We start from the raw sequence: 20530 nt of genomic DNA, 5'->3' as shown, positions 1-20530 counted from the left end.
ACTTGCAGGCCCTGATTCAGCACTTTAGCATTTCAATGAGTAAATAACCATGTCATATGCCAGCTAACTCTCACAATTTTATTGTGAGTATTTGGCCCAGCTCCTAGAGTCCTGTGATCATGAGAAAATTTCAGCTTTCATTAAAAGGAAAAAAGAAAAAGAAAGCTGTTTTCTAGCCCTCATGATTGCCGGGAAAAGCTTGAAAATATAATCTGAGTGCATCCTAATGGCTCAAAAACTAAGCGGCAAAAAAAAGTACCCCAAATTTACTATTTTTAAAAATATCTCATGATTTTCAGTCCAGTCTCATGATCTTTTAGTGCCTGACTCCTGATTTTGAAAGCTTGGCATTAGCAATATTGACCTACTTAATTGCTTTGTTGACTTGGGGCCTTACTACTGTATACTGGTGGTGCATACTAGTGGTCCCAGTGGTGGTGCATACTAGCGGTCCCAGTGGTGACCAGTGACATGCTCATGATGGACAGAAGTCAGTTACATACAGAAAAGGTAGCTGAAAATTATTGGGACAGCTCATGGCAGTTAGTATTATTTCTGTTAGTAGCAGTTTGCAGGATCATGTCCTATCAATACTAACTATGCTTGAGCAAACAGGGCCTGATTTTATTTCTTGGAATAAATTATTGCCCACAATTAGTTCAGTTATTAAAAAAAAAATTGAAATTCACTCAGCCAAACCAATGTGATGGGAATGTTAAGCATGGGATAGGAGAACACACAGCAGCTATGAAATAACAAATCCAGGCCCTCACTGTGATAGGCAATAGGGAACAATCCTTTTCCTGCTTTTCATTGCAGTCTCCTTTGTTTGCGTTAGGTACGTATTTAAGAGGTCATTGCTAAGCGTGATGGTTCTTGGAATACCCAGAACTATAAGTCACCTTATTAACCATCGCCTCCAGTGGGAGGAAGTCTTTCTTGTGGTAGCTGGGTGTTAGTTGCCTGACACTGCCAGCTTTTCAGCCACTCAAGCACTCTCCTCCGGGTTTATGACAGCCCTTCCTTTGCCTTGCAGGTTAACAATAGGTGCACCCCAATCCCTGAATCCTTTTGAATTGTTCCCTTGTGATACCCAGCCCCTGACGCTGACTACTCACAGAAGTTCCAGATCCTCTGACCCAAAAGTGTAGGCTGCCCCAATTTACCAGCTTTACCATCACTCGCTGCTCCTGTAAAGCACACAGCACTTATGAGCACTTATAATAAAACAAAAGAATGTTTATTTAAGAAAGGATAAAGATTTAACTAGAAATGAGAGAGTGGTGGAAACCAGTGGTTACAACACAAAACAAAATCATAAAATGCAAACCTGGGTGTACACTTATCAATAGTTATCTGTCCTATCTAATAAAGTAGGTTATCCTGCAAAGTTCAGTTTGCAGAGCTGGCTGGTTTCTCAAGAATTGGGATACAAACCTTCATGAACGCAAGCCCCTCTGCTAGGGGTTTTCTTCTGGGAATGGATCCAGAGTGCCTTGCCCAACACCTGTTATATTAAAGCATTTTTCTATTTATAGCCAGGGTGAATCCCTCCCTTCTTGTAGAAAAGAAATGGTTTTGATTGTTTGTCATTGTTTGATGGTTTTCCAGTGACTGTTGCAGGAGTAGACAATAGAACTTTGCACTACCTGGCTAGCTGAGTGGGGCCCATTTCTTTGAATGGGCCATTATCGTGACACCCCAGTGACTAATTTCTAATCTTAGGGTATGTCCAGACTACCCACTGAATCGGCGGGTAGCGATTGATCCCCGAACGCGCTCCCATTGACTCCGGAACTCCACCAGGGCGAGCAGCGGTAGCGGAGTCGACGGGGGAGCCGCGGCCGTCGATCCCGTGCTGTGAGGATGGGAGGTAAGTCGAAATAAGATACGTCGACTTCAGCTACGCTATTCCCGTAGCTGAAGTTGTGTATCTTATATTGACCCCCCCTCCCATAGTGTAGACCAGCCCCAAGTCCATAAAACATACTTTCCATTTAGTTACATTATGCCTTAAATCTTATCCATACATACATCTCACAATGACTGAGTCTTGACAAGTCACGAGCTTTCTGTAGGTACAGGATATTTATCCATAAAGAGTACATATAAGGTAAGATGAGTTTGGTGTAGTGAGTTTATCCTGTCTCTGGTGAGAGCTTTTTGCAAAGAACAGGGGACCTTTTGTCAAGTGCTCTGTCATACCATGGTATTTTTCACCATATTAAAAATCTGAATACTTAATACTACATTTAAAAAAAACCCTGCTAACCAACCAACACAAACATCAGCTGCAAATAAACATAACTCCCCCCCCCCCAACACTACAGAGGCATTTGAAGGTGAAATCTATCTCCTTTCCTTTATTTTAAGTCAACTGTTGGGAACTTTTCAAGAGTACTAATTGACACCCCTGGAGATTCAAATCCTCTTATTCTCATAGCAGGTGGGACTGGTAACAGAAGCAGTGCAAGATTGTCCATGGGAATTATTATACTTCCTTTCCCCCATCTTTTGTCTGTCTTACCTACTTAGGCCCTGATCCTGCAAAGACTTACTCACATGCTTAACTCTAAGCACTTGTGTATTCCCTTTAGCTTTAGTAGAACTAGTCAGATAATTACAGTTAAGCATATTGATTAGTCTGTATAGGAATTTAGGGCCACAGCTGTAAGCTATTTGAGGCAGGTACTGTCTTCTGCTATGTGTTTGTACAATTCTTAACACAATGGAGCCTCCATCTCAGCTGAGTCTTCTAACTGCTACTGTAATACCAATACCAATAAAATAATAATGCCACCGTACTTCAGTCCTGACTTACAGGGGACCATCTCTACCAGTAAGATGACAGTCTAGTAGTCTCTAACCCATTCAGTGCTTGGCCTCTCTGCTAACAAGGGTGCTAACTGGTGCTAGAAGGGATGGAAATCTGTTTCCATTTTCTTCCATTGTTTCCACACTGGTTTGTTATGATAGGGTTGTTTACAGTACCATAGCTGCCATTAGTTTTTTAAAATAAGAAAAGGAGGGAACTAATATATAAATAATTACATAGACTTGGAAGACGAGGGTGTGTAAAATTTTGTGCCCACCAACTTTGAAGAGTCCCTTTAAGAATAGGATGTAGCACAAATTCCTGATGTGAACTCTATATATTGTTCTTTTTTTAATTGTAAAAACAACCCACTATCTCAAAGGCTTTATGAACAGAACTTAGAGAACCTTGAATTATTGTGGTGCAAATACTTGGGTCACGTTGCATACATGGTTTTCCCTGAGAACGAATTGAAAACAAGCTTCCCAGTTGACATTAAGCCAGTGTTTGTGAAATAAATCCCCCAGCCTTCAGGCTAATGAAATTCTCCAGAGAGAAACAAACATACTCATCACCCGCATAGTTGCCAGTGCAGACATCCCAGACTTATTTGGAAAATTATTAGTTGTATTTGTATTTGTGTAGTGCCAAAGAGCCCCTATCCTGGACCCCATAATTTTATGATACCAATGAACAGCACAAGCAGCTGACCTGCACTTCTCCAGACGCAGAAGGATGATGATATCCTAAAGATCCTGCTTCACTCCAAACTCCAACACTTATAAAATAAAATAAAATAAGTCCATTAACTTTGTGGGTGCTGCAAATAGTCATCTTGCTGTTCTTCCTCAGATCCCCCTGGCTGTCTGTGGGCATAGTGGTGGACAGGAGTTTGTTAGATTTTTGGGGTAGGGCATGCCCAAAATTGGTTTTGGAGGTGCTCGCAAAAATAGTAAGGCTAACTCTGGACTCATGCTCATTTATGGCCAGGATGGGGAAGGGAGGAGAAAGAGGAGAAGGCTATGCCATTGTCCCTGCATCCTGGACCCAGATTGGTGGCTGGATTTGGCCTATTTGACTTCTGTACTCTTCATCCACATAAAGCTCAATTATTCAATTGAGAAAAACCAAAAAAAACCCAAAAGCAAAAGAACCCAAAAGCCTAATGAATCACAACGTGCGTTGGTCACTTATTCTAAGAACTGTAGCTTAGTTTTAATTATTTGTTTAACTTCATGTTCTATTAGTGAATGTACAGTAGAATATTCTAAGTAAAAGCAATGATGTCTAAGTTGTATGAGACCTTGCTCTGCCATTAAATCCTTGCTGAGGAGTGGAGTGAAACTGCAGTGATTTTTGTGAGAATGTTTAGTTTTGTCAATTTCCGAGGTTTTACTACTTCACTTTCACCATTTCCAGAGTGGCACTGTAGGCAAAATTTTAAGGTTAGAGAAGAGTTTTTGTTTCAAACAAAAACAAACATTGAGGTTTCAGAGTAGCAGCCGTGTTAGTCTGTATCCGCAAAAAGAAGAACAGGAGTACTTGTGGCACCTTAGAGACTAACTAATTTATTAGAGCATAAGCTTTCGTGGACTACAGCCCACTTCTTTGGATGCATATAGAATGGAACATATATTGAGGAGATATATATACACACATACAGAGAGCATAAACAGGTGGGAGTTGTCTTACCAACTCTGAGAGGCCAATTAATTAAGAGGAAAAAAAACCTTTTGAAGTGATCATCAAGATAGCCCAGAATAGACAGTTTGATAAGAAGTGTGAGAATACTTACAAGGGGAGATAGATTCAATGTTTGTAATGGCTCAGCCATTCCCAGTCCTTATTCATTGAGGTGATGCTTTGGGGTTTTCCCAAGGCCAGTAAGGGGTTCAATCAACACCTGCCTTGCAACTCTGGGTGCCTTAAATGGTAGGCAGCCCTGGCTCACAGCCTTGACACCAAGCACCAGCACACTAGCACGGTCTCACCCTGGCTTCTATCACCCAGTTACTCTTTCAGGGGGACCTCCACAACCCTTCCAGCCCCTTGTGTTCTCCCCAATAATGTTTACCTGCAGTGCTCAGGCCCTCTCACTATTAACACTCACAAAACCTAATCAAGTTTGCTGGTCCTTTAAAGAGACAGTACACAGTAACCCGTTAACTTAACTAAGGTTAACACAAAGTAAAACAAGCTTAGTAACAACCGAACACAGATTTAGGTGATACCAAGTAAAAAGGCTAGGGATAGAAATGGTTACAAAGAAGCAAAAGTAAAAATACATTTCTAAGACTCAAATCTAACTTAACAAACTAGCGTCATTTATTCAAAGTATTTTTCTCTCCAAAGTCATTCTTCCAGCATCGCTGGTGATCCTTTAGCCAGGATCCGAATCCGAATCACTTGGTTCTTTGTCTCCTCAGGTGAAGGATGACAAAAAGGCCTTTTGCCTTTTCTTCTATCTCTTCTATAGTCTATTAGTCTATAAGGTGCCACAGGACTCTTTGTCGCTATCTTCTCCAAGTTCATTGACCCTGTCAAAGGAGACAGGAAGGTTTCCTGGGAGTCCAGTCTCCATCCCCCATGGAGATTGTTCAGTGGTCATTTTCCCTCACTTGCTTGCATTGTTTACTTTGCATGTAAATGTGCTTTTCATTATCTTTGGTCACACCTTGTTTAATTTACATTGGAGACACAGTCAAATCTGTGAAACAGCATTCTTTTTAGAACCAGCTGGGATTAGGCACTATCTGCCAAACAGATTGGAGGAATATATTTCCATTCCAGCACTTCTCTATAGTTTTTTGCATGTGAACTGTACATACATCACACAAGAATATTAATAATCAGTGAGTTACTAGTCTCCCAATGATATATTACAAGACACCTCTTAAATAAATATCATGACAGTGTGTGGGATGCACTGGGCTGATCAGGCCAGCTGAGACTCACTGCTACATACCAGGGAACCCCTTGACCTCTGGCAGTAGAGTGCTCTTGGGGTCATACCAATTTGTCTGTAGATCCAGTTCCCCAGAACTTGCCATCGACACATCAAAAGCAACTCTGACTTTGGAAGATGAATGTATCCCACAATATTGAACTTCTTCAACTGACAGAGGAGAAATGCTTATCTGATATCTTAATTTATGGATCTTTCTTGTTTCACACTTGCTGACCTCATGCGATGCCAAGACATCTGAACACATTTGTCCTCAACCACTGATGGAAACAGGACTGTTTTCTGAGTAAACAGCACTGGGTCCTGTGCCTGCTTCTTGTGTTATTTTAATGTACATTGACAGTGATGTGATGGCTGCCATGTTGGCTGGGGACCTCCAAAGTGAAAAGCAAGAGACTCTATAACGTGAAAGTCTAATTTAAGCTGAGACCTATAGCAGACCCATATCCTCTGTAGATCAGGCACTGAAGGGAATACCTAACACACACTGACTAGTATTTTTTTAGACAGTGCCATCATCCTTTCCCTGTCTATTAAAAAGCAATAAAATATATATGAAAAATTCAGGTTATTACAGCTCCCCAAGCTAAAAAGTTATAAATAGCCCCTATATATAGTACCCCTTCTTGCCTCACTATTCTCCACCCCTGCACTTTGCCTAGCAGCATGGCCCAGAGAAGCAAACTCAGAGAAAGAACCCCTGCCTTCTCTTTCTATTTCTGCCACAGAGTTGCTGTGTGACCATAAACAGGCCTCTTAACCCCTCTGTTTCTCGACTGCACAATGGGAACCAGGAGTCCCTTTGTATGACTCTTCCCCCCCAGGCTTTTAGTCAGGGGGTTGTTTGAGAGCAGCAGTGCTGAAGGGTACTGTACTTTTAGTTCTACGTGCTCTGCAAAGCGCTTTGGAGAGAGGAGACAGGAGTACTGAGGGGGTGGGTGATTTGCTATTGATTGCTCATTAGGACGCTATGATTTTATTATGGCATCGCCTGGCATGATCACATGACTATCGTTATAATTTCTTGCCCGTGGGGCTGCCACACCTCACCGCCCCTGGGGGGATCGCTGCTGCCAAGCACAGGCTGCCGGGGCAGAGCTGGGGTGGAAAGAAGGAGGCGGGCCCGAGGGGTGGAGTCTCCTGGCCCCCGCCGTGCCCGTCTCTGGTGGGATAAGGCAGGGAGGGCTCCCGCTGCGGTTTGGTGCCAGCCAGCTGTGAAACTGACAAGGGAGCGGGAAGGGGGGGGCTCGCTCCCTGTCTGGGGAGGAGGCTGCGACCAGGCGTGCGAGCCCAAGTGTGTTTAAAAAGCAATGAGCCACTCCCCCCTCCCCCCGCGCCACTCTCTTCCCTCGCCAGCCTGTTAGCTCTGCTCCCGGCTGTCTGCGAGTCTAGCGCGCAGCGAGCCCAGCGCTGGCCTGGGAGCCAGGGGCACCGCCAGAGGAGCGGGCAGGGGAGCAGAGGGGGCGTAGGCGGCTTCTGTTGTAGGGCGTGCAGCCCGAAATAAAACAAAACCAGGTCAGTGAGCTTCTTTCACACCCGTCTTCTTCTTTCAGCCGGTGTGTCCGATGGAGCCTTTTAAAGCAGCCGCCAGCTAGTGGTTTCAGAGAGGACCCCAGTAACTCACGGCATGGCTGGTTATACAGTGTGTGTGTGTTGACAAGCGGAGTTGCAAAGGAGGGTGCGGGGAATCTTTCGTCCTGCTCATCAGCGGGCGGAACTAGGTCGGGCTGCTCGTGTGTCGGGGTTGTGGGGTGACGATGGGGCTGGTGAGTGCCGGCTCTGGCATGGGGTGACAGCCATCTGGCTGAGTCGGTGGTGTCCTCAGATGCCTCCTTGAGCCCGGGCTGAAGCCAGCCCCTCCGCCCACCACCCTCCCCCTTGTCTCTAGCAGCACGGGGGGCTGCATTTCCTTCCTGCCCCCGGGCCTTCCCTAAAGAAATAGTTTCTTTCCCGAGGGGTTGTTATCTCCAGCCCGCTGGGCTTTCTATCTCCAGCCCTTTCTCCCGAGGAGGGGCTTCCAGGAGGAGGAGAAGAGACAGCTGTTTAGGGCTTTTCATCTGGCCGATTCTGCTTGACAGGGGTGAAACGATCGCTGGAAGGGCAAGGCAAGGAACCGGAGCTTAGGGGGGAGACAAGCCCTGCAATTTGGGGTGGGGGGGTAGGCTTTGCATGTTTCCTGCGTTCGGGAGGGGTGAGGCTTTAAAAAGGGGCTTAGCCTATTAAAAGGGGGGGCAGTGGTAGGGATGGTAAAGCGATGTCTGAAATGCCAGCTGATCCGTTGGTGTGTGCGTGCATGTGTTATCTGTCTCCTATACCCATCAACTCTCATATGTAATAGCCACAGGGTGTTTGTTTCCCTTTTCGGCATTGAGGGAGTTGCTAAAGGGGCGGCTGCTTTCAAAAAAAGGGGAACTTGGAGATAGGGAATCGATATTTATTTTTTTCCATTTATTTTTATTTCTAGTCTGAATTAATCTGAAAGCATGTCACACCCCGCCCCCTTGTACCCCTGAAATATAGTTATAGATCCAGGCTAAAAGGATGCTTTGATTTAATAATTTGCTGCTGTGTCTAACCCTTGCTGCATGTAATTCACTGCAGGCAGAACAAAGCTCTGTCACAACTGTGCTTCCTGGTTGTCGCCTCCTGCCTGCAAACCACTGAACATTTTCCACTTGATATCGTCATGCAGAAAGGGAGAAACGAGACGCAATGAGAGATTCAGGTAATTCACCACTAATACGCTCGATATCGGTAACTGTGTCGATGCTCATGTCTGTGGAGTAGTGCAATACACGCAGATTGTATTGAACTCTGTCTGGGTGATGTCTGGGGTTGCATCAACGTTGTTTAAGTGAGGTTTGCTGAGCAAAAAATCCAGATGACTTTAGAGACTGATCTTTTCCCTTTATTTTTCTCATAGTGCCAGTTAGGGGAGAAACTATCCAGTAACTCAAAACCATCATTCCTATTACAACGTTCTGATGGGTTTTAAGTATTTTTTTTTTACAGACAAGAATAAAGGGTTAAATATATTAATGGTGACAGAATTTGGCTTTGTTCTTGTTGAATTAGAAATTGCCTCTTTGAAAAGGCAGCATTGCCAAAAATATGGTCTACAAATGTTACCAAGGACTAGCACCAAAGTGCTTTGTTTCAACCATGCTATTTGTTGGCGTGACTTTCCTTGGAAGTAATTCACTGGTTGCCTTTAAAAAAATTAAATTGTGGTTTTGCTTAAAACATAGGAAAAGATTTGTATGCAATAAGTTGCTCTTGGGGGAGCTATTAATAGTGTGTGTGGGGGGGGGGCAAAAGAAAGAACAAAGAAAGCAGGCTTTTGATAAGACCCCCTTAATTCAACTATCCAATACTGAAATTCATCAGCTGCTTCTTCCCTCAGTAAATCTCTTCTTCTCCCCCCTTTCAGAAGTATGGTCCATGTTCTGTTTTGCCCTTCTTCAAACAAGCACAGTAATTCTATTCTGATTGACATTTGCTTAAGTGTTGGGGTTGTCTGTGTAAGTGGGGCCACTTAAAACATTTGTAACCTTCAGACACAATATATGCACAGGTCTTCCTTTCAACCTGTATGTATGTCCAGGTTGAGGTCATAGGATTTCCGAAGTGCCCGTTGAGACTCAAATAATATACAACTCATGGGACAATGACAAAAAAAATCTTTTCTGTCCTGCTCTTGAAAATGCTGTTCTTAACATTGTAATTATGGTTTTGCTAATTTGAATGAAAAGGTAAATATTAAAGGAACCACTGCTGAGGACTGCAAAGTTATAACAGTTTGTAGTGTTGCCATTCAAAACATTGTCAGGGCATAGATCTGTGGAAAATCCCCCCCGCTTCCCTCCCCTCCCCCATGGCATACATACCTTCATTTACAATAAAAGTAAAGAACTCAATGAAGAGTTCAGTGCTTCACCTGTAACGTCTGTCAATTTTTAAAGGTGATGCTTGGTACAGCTGGCAAGAAAAATGAGGACGTTATCTTGTACAGAAAAAATTGTTTCGGCCGCACCTGACAAAAGTATGGTATGCACATCTCAGTCTCCCTGGAAGCATTGGCCAGTGCTTTGGAATGTCCAGATTAGGTATCTTGATGCCATGAAGAATAATAAATATTTCAATCTGTGTATTGTGTGTGTAAATTGTATGTATCCTGTAATAACATAGAACAGGCTGCTCATCATAAGAGAAGCCAAGGCTTAGCCAACTGAGTCTGGAGCTGGAAGACATGTACTTCAGTGTTCTAATTCTGGCTCTGACACTGATTCACTTGTGTGTTCAACATTGATAGCTTCTCTGCGTCTCAGTTTCTCCAGGCTTGCTCCTGGAGGTGCTCTTCATGCAGATCCGCCACTGGAAATTCTGCATGGCATTTCAGCATGTCCCAATCTGCTGGACATTTAAGCATATAGTTGACTCAGGTGAATAGTCCCATGAAGGTAGGGAGATACAAACTTGTGTAAAATTGACCTTGTGCTTAAGTATTTTCAGGGTCAAGACCACAGACTGCAAGTCTTTGGGGCCTGGGCTGTGTCTATTTCTATACTTGTACAGTGCTTAATAGAATGGGGCCTTGATACTGATTAGGGTTTCTGGCACTATTGTAATATAAACATTAAATAGTAATAGAGAATGCTTTCAGGATCGGGCCCTCCATCTGTGACATGGGGATAATTGACACTTTTATTTAAAACAAACAAACAAAAACATTTATTTAGCAGCCAATTTGAGTAAGGGTTGCAGAGCTGGGCCCTTTGATATTGTTTTTGGCAGAACATGGGGAGTATATTAAAAAAACATGGGATCCCAGCACATCTCAAATTCTGTACTGTTTTTAAGATTCTACCTCTAGCTGCTGCTATCGTGTGGGTTGGAAACGAGATCTGAGCCTGGACCTTTTCCCCTCCACACCATATAGATCCTCTACATAAATTCCACAGATGTTTTTGAGCCTATCAAGAGTTCCCTGCCTTCTTTGCTGATGCCATTTTCTATACAAATCACTGTTCTGCTGCTCAGCTCTGTGGGGAGAGGAGTGGAAGCCTTTGAAACTGATTTGGCTGAGTTGCACAGTCTCCTGTCAAAGAAAACAGCAATAAGAAACCATCTCAGCTTTCATCTTCTTAAGTTAATTATCTAGGATCTAACAAAATTTTAAACAGGTGGAAAAAAAAAAAAAGTTTGACTCTGATTGCAGTATTGCCAGCCATGGTTTCCAAGGCGCCCACTCACTGCACCAGAACTGAAGGGTAAGCAATAACAGGTTTCTGGGGTGAAAACTCCATCAGTGGGTTAGGTATGCAGGTTGGGGTCAGATCTAAACAATCCTAAAAGAGCCGGAGAAGATGTAGACCCAAGGAAGGGTCCACACTGAATGTTTTGTGAGGAATTGAGTCCTGTCTCAAATAAATATGTTAGTCTCTGAGGTGCCACAAGTACTCCTGTTCTTTTTGCAGATACGGACTAACACGGCTGCTACTCTGAAACCTGTCTCACTAGAGTTTCTTTAGGTGAAGTTAACAGAGAGCTGGTGTGGCATAGAACAGAAGTGGCTTCATAAAGCCTCAGTAGGAAACAGTGGGGGGAGGAAGCAAAAGTTTCTGGGACGAGATCAGCTCCCTGCCTAAAACTTCTGAGGAACCGATGATAAAAAAATTATAGAGAAGCAGTAGCAACTTTCATAGTTAAAGCTGAGTAATAAATACTTAGCCCCTGACCTGGCCTTTTTGCTCTTCAAAGTACTGTACAGATGTTAATGAATTTGTAATCTGTCCCTTCCTACCAGCTGCCCCAGGGTCATTAAAATAGCTGACAAGAAATCATAAGAGGTATAAAATTAATTTGAAAAGCATGTTATATGATGAAGAGACCTTATTGGGGAAGAGGCTATTACAGCATTCGCTAACTGGAAGATAATTACAAGACATGGAATCTTCATCAGCCAATCTGACCCCCAAATTTCATCCCAATTATGGTTTAAACAGAGTTCAATTTCCTAAGATTTTTGTGAAAGGTGGCAGGCAAATCATCTCAGTCCAGAACTGACTTTCCCAACTTAGGCCTTGGTAGTTTGGGTGCACAAAGAAAAGTGTTTGTGGAAAAAGTGCATGTATAAGTTGGGGTTGGATTTGTGCAAGGGTGTTTGTGTGTGCCAACTCATGTGTGCATCAGGTGATTTGCATTGGCCCAACTTGGCCACATGGATGTTTACAAATGTTGGCCTCTTTGATTTCAGTGACAATTTGGGATGCACTGGGAAGATGGGATTAAGTTCCAAATGTTCTCTCCAAGTCGGAAATGTGGGAGCACATGGTTCCTCCCTCCCACCCCTTTTTCTCCCCAGGATTATCTTAGACCAGGTCTGCACTGGAAACCTTTGCTGGTATGGCAATGTCGTGGCGGTGGTGGTGGTTTGTTTGTTTATTTATTTTGGGGTGATGTTTCTATATTGACAAAAGCCCTCAGGTAGACACAGTAATACTGCCATAAACGTGCTTTTGCTGGTATGGCTTACTTTGTTTAGGGGACTGGTATAAGCTATACTGACAAAAGTACTTTTCCCCTGGGGTAAGCTATGCCTCCACTTGCCAGTATAGTTATATTGGTAGATATGCTGGCAAACCTTCTCAAGTTTAGACCTGGCCTTAGGCTAAGTTGAAAATGAGGGATTTTTTCAGACCCAGGAGTAGGGTGTAAATGTGCTGGGACTCTGGAGGCAAACCTGGGGTGTGGGTGGAACCCCGGGGTTAGGGTGTGTTATGCTCCTCTGTCAGAAAATATGTTTGTTACAGCCCCAGCTACGGAGCCTGGCTCTTTAAAATCCGACTTTGAGCTCTGGAGGACCCCAGTTCAATCCCTGGTGTCAAGATGGCATCTATCAAATAAGTAAGGGCTCTCAGCAGTTTGAATCCCAGATGAGCTCCATTTAAGTGACAGCTGCTTTCTTGAAACAATGATTGAACCAGAGACCTCCAAAGCTAGAGTATGAGCCTCTACAGCTTGACCTAAAGAGTTAGGCTGTCAAGATGGAAGTGACTCACATCTTCTGTGGATTTGGCACAGAGAGGGACACCTTGACCAGTGGGTCATACATGTATGTGTGTTTGTAGGGGATTTGGGAAGTGTATGGTACCTTGTGGGAGGTGGGAAAACTATGGGTTTATTTCACTTCTTTATTGTGTACTAATACTATGGATACTATAATCTTCTAGTGTATTAATATTATACATAGGAACACAGGAATTGGTCTGATCCACTGTGGCAATGTAGCCATTTCCCTGACAGTGGCTAGTATCAGATGCCTCAGAGAAAGGTGCAAGAAATCCTGAAGTAGGCAGGAATGGAATACCCTGCCCACAGGCAAAGCGCCTTCCGAACCCTCATCTATTAGAGACTGGCGTATGCCTTGAAATCTGATTGCTTCTATCCCTTCCAAAACTCTTGCTGTTTTTAATTCTTGTTATTGTAACTCAATGTTCTTGTTATCATTATAAATAAATGTAGTGCTATTAATACCATAATGCTCCACACAGTACATTCTACACAAAGCTGTGCGAGTCTGATACCAAAACAGCAAACACTGCAGTGCTCTGATCAAGTTACTCCTCCATAATTGAACTTAAAAATGATTAAAAATCATAAAACGATGGCAAGGTTCGAGTGCTTGGAACGTTCAACAGGATCCCACTTCCTGAAAGCAAGATGAGGATTTACTCAGTAACCCCAGTAGTTGCAAGCTCTGATCTCAGATGATGAGGCATGATGGGAATTAAGTTTACCTTGCTGGGGCAAAAGAATTTGTATAGTGTGCAACAATTGGTGACTACACCTGTTAGATCAATGGCTCTCAACCTTTCAGACCAGTGTATCCCTTTCAGGAGTCTGATTTGACTTGCATACTGCCAAGTTTCACCTCACTTAAAAACTACTTGCTTACAAAAATCAGACGTAAAACTACAAAAGTGTCACAGCACACTATTACTGAAACGTTGCTTACTTTCTCATTTTTACCACATAATTATAAAATAAATCAACTGGAATATAAATATTGTACTTTCATTTCAGTATATAATATAAAGAACAGTATAAACAGGTCACTCTGTATGAAATTTTTGTTTGTACTGACTTTGCTAGTGCTTTTTATGTAGCCTGTTGTAGTACTAGGTAAATAACTAGAAGAGTTGATGTATTCCCTGGAAGACCTCTGCGTACCCCCCCAGGGAACCACTGTGTTAGATAATAAGGTAAAAATATTAGTTAGGTGATGTTTTTAACATTATATTCTGAATCGTGACTGATACATTTTATCCTTTTAAAAAAAAATTATAGAGAGTGAATATTCCATCAGATGCTGTGTCTTTTTTATCCAGCTCAGATCATCTGCAAATAAAATGAGTTAGGTTGTTGCTGTTGCTTCTTTTCCCTTTTGAAGTAGTATGACCCAACTCCTGCAGCTTGGGATGCCACATTGGCAGATTGCCTGAAGTCCTTGGTCCACTGTTTAATTTACTTTTAAAAAACAATATAACAAATTATTTTTATTCAGATAAATGCACACACCCATGGCATTTGCTTGTACTTGTATTTTCCATGACACATAACTAAAAATTGCTTGTTGGCTGAGTTCACCAGCAGAAAAAACCTACAGTTGATCAGCTTTATCACTGGCCTACAGTTAAAGGGAATATTTATATTTAAACAAGTCTGACTATGGGAGGTAGCATAGTGCAGTGTGTTGAATAGAGGGCTGCTCCTTGGGGCATTTGGATTTAGGTTGACCAGATGCCCTTGAGGCATCAGGAAGTTTAGACTTGAAATTAGATGAAGGTTTCTAACCATCAGAGGAGTGAAGTTCTGGAACAGCCTTCAAAGGGGAGCAGTGGGGGCAAAAGACATATCTGGCTTCAAGACTAAGCTTGATACGTTTATGGAGGGGATGGTATGATGGGATAGCCTAATTTTGGCAATTAATTGGTGTTTGACTATTAGCAGCAAATATGCCCAATGGCCTGTGATGGGATGTTAGATGGGGTGGGATCTGAGTTACTACAGAGAATTCTTTCCTGGGTGTCTGGCTGGTGAATCTTGCCCACATGCTCAAGGTTGAGCTGATCACCATATTTGGGGTTGGGAAGGAATTTTCCTCCAGGGCAGATTGGCAGAGGCCCTGGGCTTTTTTTGCCTTCCTCTGCAGCGTGGGGTACGGGCAGGGCCAGGTCCAGGCACCAGCGCAGCAAGCAGGTGCTTGGGGCGGCCAACAGAAAGGAGCGGCACGTCCAGCTCTTTGGTGGCAATTTGGTAGTGGGTCCCTCTCGGAGGGAAGGACCTGCTGCCGAATTGCCGCTGAAGAATGAAGCGGTGGCAGTAGAGCTTCTGCCAAACTGCCGCCAATCGCAGATTTTTTTTTTCCGCCGCTTGGGGCAGCAAAAACGCTGGAGCTGTCCCTGGGCACGGGTCACTTGCTGGAAGATTCTCTGCACTTGAAGTCTTTAAACCATGATTTGAGGACTTCAATAGCTCAGACATAGGTTTGATACAGGAGTGGGTGGGTGAGATTTTGTGGTCTGGGTTGTGCAGGAGGTCAGACTAGATGATCATAATGGTCCCTTCTGACCTTAAAGTCTATGTCTCTATATTGGCGCCTATGAGCTAATGGAGAAACTGGTTGTTTTCCTGTATGTGGAGCAGTCACTAGAGGTGGGTGATGAGACACGCACTTGGCAAGTGGGTTTCACAGCTATTTGCTGACAGCAGATGAAAGGTTGAAATTCAGGAATCTTGGGTTCTCATCCAGGCTCTGGAGGGGAATATTCAGTGGTTATAGTTGCTTCTGCTTCTGTCCTCCATGTGCTCTGTTACAATCCAATTCGCCAACAATGGCTTCATCCCCACTCCTATCCACCTTCTCTGCTCCTTCCCATCTTTCCATCCCATTGATTCTTGTTCTTACCACCATCCCTGCTCCTTCTCACCCTGTCCTCCATCACATTTACCAGCCCCCTGCATGTCAATATGGTAGGTAGCAAGAGAATCTCCCTACTGTTTTCCAGCATCTGCTGTCACAGTAGCCTGCAGCAACTAGGAAAGTCCTGCTCAGTTACTGCAGCTCCAGGATGGAACATGCTGAGTTGTTCTGTGGGGATGGTGCATACCCAGTACAAAAGGAATCTTTGGGGAATTTAGCTGCCAAATTCTAAGAAGTGAGCATAAGTTAGCTGCAATGTTCCTGGATGAATTTGGAAAAGGGAGTGTTACAACCGCAGAACAAAAGGATTGTAAGAATTTTTTGGATGTGGACAAAATGACCTATTTTCTCCTAAACACATTCTCAGAAATGGAAGAACCATTTTGGGTACAACTTTCCACAAAAATTCAGCCTGTGGCAGACACCCACATGGAAAATTTTAACCTGAACAGTTAAAATTTTAACAAAGTTTATAAGTAACTGAAAATGGAAGTGTTGGGAAACCTTAACTAGAGGTGGCGCTACCAGCTTCACCTATAATGTGAAAAATCTGGCAACAAGAGATCGTTTTGAAGGTCCCAGATGCACCTTGCGGTTTGTGTGGAACCTGAACTCAAATCCTGATGTGAATTTCATGCTGCTTCAAGCCAAAATCTTTGTGGGTTTCAATATCCATTGCTTCATATTTTAGGGCCACCTCTACTGAGCTTCTCTATGAGATCAAGCAATGGATAAAAATGACCATACTGCTTTAGACCAACTCTGTAAAAATGGCTTATACCTGAAGAATATTTTGTGCTCTACCCTTTTTTCCAAAGTTTCTTTCTATCCAGTCTCTCACATACCCAGTTCTACAGTGGAACCTAGTTAAACATGCCACCATTATGGCTGTGTGTGATTTGTTTAAATTAGGTTGCTTTAGCTATGTCTACATTGGCAATTGAATGACAAACTTTTATCTTTCAGAGGTGTTAGACCCCTCCCCCCCCCAAGACAAAAGTTTTGCCTTGACAAGTGCCCGTGTGAACAGCGCGTTGTTGGCAGGAGCGCTTTACTATTGACGACGCAAACTCCGCTCGTTGGGGCTAGAAGTTTTTTGTCAGCTGGAGAGCCAACAAACAGCAGCTACATGCACAACTTTTTGTGGCACTGGCTATGGTGACAAAGCCATGTTGCTAAAAGCTATGTAGTGTAGACATAGCTGGAGATTGAGACCGATTGGGGCAAAAAGGTAATGAAATTCCTTTTATTTGGTATTGGCCTGAGTAAAAAAAGTGACAACCCTACCAATGTTGTGCATATCCCATGAACTGAGTGCTCTATTTCCAGCTGAATGAGGCGCCAACAACTTGTTGGAGTGCACATTGTTTTGTAAATAAGCCACATTTGCTTCTTTCAGAACAAGCTATGAGGTGGTGTTCTGCCTAAATTTCAATCCCTGATGGACTTAATTGCTGAAGCTTTTGTTGTCAACAAAAGCAATTATAAACCCCACAATGGATTGGGGGGAAGGGAAATGGAAATTTCTGATTCTCATCAAGTCCACATAACAATTGGTTTTCTCTTTGTGCATTGTATAGAGTAGAGAGATGCATGAGGAGATGTGGATGAAAAAAAATCACCACCAATAGAAAAGACTAGCTTAGCCTCAAATGGAATAATGATAAAAACTGCATTTTAACTAGTCCTGTATGGCTGGGGAGTTTTGGCTTAATTTAGGACCATGACTGATATAAAACAGGTAGACTATATCATAGAATATCGAGTCCCATAGAACTGAATGTCTTGAACATTTTTTTGACTCAACAAGCTGTACACACTTAAAAATAAAGCCACAGATGTTTAAGTGTGCATAAATCAATTTGCCATGTATTTTTATGATGCTCATGTGATGTCCCGCTAAGAGCAGTACTTCAGCACTGTAACTTCATGATTTTGAGTAAGAGACAATTACCAAGAGGAGCTTTAAAACTTTTTGACATTCTAAATATTAGATGGGCTTGAACCAAAGCTGCATGCCTGACCACCTTGAATTTGGTGTAAGGTCAGATCCAGGTTTGAATTGTTTGACTCTAGTGCAGCTCTGGTGCTGACAGTTTTGTATCATTTGTGTCTCTTGTTTTTTTCCTTTTTTCTTCCTTGAGCTGAATATGTTTGGACAAGTCCTGGGGTGGTGTAAATTGTCACAGCTCCATTGAATCAGGATCTACTCCGTTGTATATTAACTCCAATGCTGGGCTTGACTGTCTCCTCTCTCCATTCTTTACTCTGAACCGAAGAGTCCCCTCTCCTCTCAGTAGCTATGGCTGGGTGCTGAAAGGCTGGGACAGCTTGGGAAAGCAGGCTCAGCAGAAGAAGTTGGGAACAGCTAATGCCAGTATTAATATTCTTTCTAAACTGATGGATGAGAGGATTATAAAATTGCAGAGGGAAGTGAAACATAAATGTTTTAATTGCATTCAGGATTTTTCAGTGGTCTTGCTCATAAGGTATAGCACAGATAAGCATTTCTTGTTGACACAGATTGTGAAAATATTGTGGACCCCTTCCTTCTCCCCCCAAAAGAAGAGGATTTTCATGCTAATCTATTTTCTCCTCTCTGGTACTCTTGGTCTCACTTGGTTGCAATATGCAGTTGCATGCCATATTATGATGGCAAATCAGCTCTGAAATACTGTCCCTGTGCAACAAGAGGAAGGAAGAATATCTAGCAAGCGTCTCCAGCTGCCCAGCCCTCCAGCATCTGCTTAGGTCCTGAACCAGCAAAGTGTGCTGAGTCAGTTTCTACTGAGCAGTCTGACAGACATTGAGGGTGTTCAGTACCTTCCAAGATCTGGGCTCCTAGTGATTGATACCTGAAACACCTCTCCCCCATTCCAGCTGCCAAACTCTCCCACACAATTGCCTCTGACTTTTCGCAACAAATGCGATAAATAAATAACCAATGCATCCAGTTGATAAAGTCTGGCACTTTCTAGGAGCAGCACCTCTAAATCAATGCTTTGCCCACTACCAAAGCCTTCTTGTGCCTCAGCTTATATCCAGCCCACCACTAACCTTTGGTTGTTGCCCTGATCACTATTAATAAAATACAATAAATTGGCCACAGTCCATGTAAATGTCGGTCACTTCCCTGGATTATTGTCAATTGGCCTGATCCAACTTCCAGTGAAGTCAGTGGGAAGGCTCTCACTAACTCTAGTGGACATTGGATCAAGCCTGTGCAAGCCAGGGTTTTAGTGACTAGGTCCTGTAAATGGGCAGTGAACTCTACTTGAAGCCTGTCTGGTTCAGAACAATGCAATCTGTGATGGAACTCTGTTTTGCCTCCTCTCCCAACTCTGAGTCAGTAATTTCAGTATAAACACTGGCATTACAAAAACATTCTTTCTGGCCTCCTCCCCCAATAACTCACAAACAGATAAAGAAAAGCAATTCAAAGCTGGCATATGGCTAGTTCTCTTTAAGAGTCATCTCCTAGTTAAAGACCCAATCCTGCAAGGTGCTCAGCACCTTCAGCAAGGTGCTAAGTACCCTCAACTTCCATTAACTGCAATGAAAGTTAAGAGTGTTCAGCACCTTGTGCACATGCTCAGTTCTTTGCCAGGTTGGTCCCTTAATTACTTCCAAGCAGGTTCACAGTCTATCAATTTCCTATAGCAACCAAAACTGTAGTATCTGCCTACTTAGTGGCTCTCTTCCTCTCCCACTCCTTTGCAAGCATCTTTGGGATCTGTTCAAGAGATGCAACCAGCTACCTTTCTTTCTTTCTTTCCTTCCTTATCTTTCTGGGGCAGCTGCTTTTGCATAGATTCATAGATTCCAATGCCAATAGCAAGCAATGTGATCATCTTATCTGACCTGTTATATGACACAGGCCATAACATTTTGGCTCTGTCCTAGCCAGTTACCAGCCCTCCCCAGGGACAATTACTCTGGTGGCCCATCCCCCAGGCGACAATAAACCTTCTCTCCTATGGAAAGTTTATTGGACTAATATAACATCAGTTAAGTCAGAGAGGTCATACTGGCAGGATGTCTACCCCTTAAAATATGGCAGCTCCCACAACTAGTTGATACAGTGATGTAAGTCAGAGTAGTTTATCTGCTTGTTAGAGCAATGCTATTGTTGGAAAATGTTTAGTTTTTAAAGAGCAGCATTAAAAAAAAATTTGAATGAGGAATGAACCCTGAAAGATTTGGGGTTTGAAGTTCATTAAAAGCTTGGAACTATCCAAAACCTTTTGAATCTGTAAAACTGGTCTGGAAATTCTGTAAGAATAGGTTTTCTTAAAAGGTTTCCACCTTCTGGGCTTATAGATCAAGCTGGTTGGAACAGACTCTCTTGCTTTATTTTAGTTCTAGTTTCTCCTTCTGTATTTCCCATTCTGGTCTTAGCTGGTTATCTGAACATTTCCAAAATTAAGTTTGTTAAAATGGGGGACAGATGGCAGAGTGTAGCATGGTCTCTGAGTTACAGAAGCTTCTAGTCGAGTAAACAGTAAGCACTGAAAATGAGTGGCAAATCACTACTGACTTCTGATGTCTTAGATGGTGAAAATCTTTGTACTGTTTACTTTGACAATATTCTCAGTGTCTTTCTTTGAAATATACTGTTTACATACAGAAATGTTAAGGTGTTGCAGTATGTTGTTACTTGCCAGATGTGGTATTTGGCCACAGCTGGTATTGCTGTTAGAAGGAGTTCCATTATACTGTAATTGCCACTAAAACATCAAAATTTGCCAGCGGTGGCTTTCACGAT

The 20530-nt window shown here is 42.9% G+C and overlaps 1 protein-coding gene across 5 annotated transcripts in view; it reads left to right on the top strand.

The window, feature by feature from the left end:
• Positions 1-6965: 6965 nt before the first annotated feature.
• Positions 6966-20530, top strand: part of RNF152 (ring finger protein 152) — a 58558-nt gene continuing 44993 nt past the window's right edge. Inside the window, exons 1-3 of one of the 5 annotated variants that reach the window (XR_004644634.1) lie at positions 6967-7295; positions 8382-8505; positions 9743-9886. The gene's annotated coding sequence lies outside the window, so the exon portion shown is untranslated. Of the gene's footprint in view, positions 7296-7324; positions 7425-8381; positions 8506-9742; positions 11242-20530 lie in introns of those variants that run through there. The other 4 variants (XR_004644633.1, XM_034762074.1, XR_004644635.1 and 1 more) reach the window with 4 other exon arrangements.

Source organism: Trachemys scripta, chromosome 2 (genome assembly GCF_013100865.1).
Source record: "Trachemys scripta elegans isolate TJP31775 chromosome 2, CAS_Tse_1.0, whole genome shotgun sequence".
Classification (NCBI taxonomy): Eukaryota; Metazoa; Chordata; order Testudines; family Emydidae; genus Trachemys; species Trachemys scripta.
The sequence above is the reverse complement of the archived record's forward strand: the minus strand, read 5'-3'. Positions and strand labels throughout refer to the sequence as shown.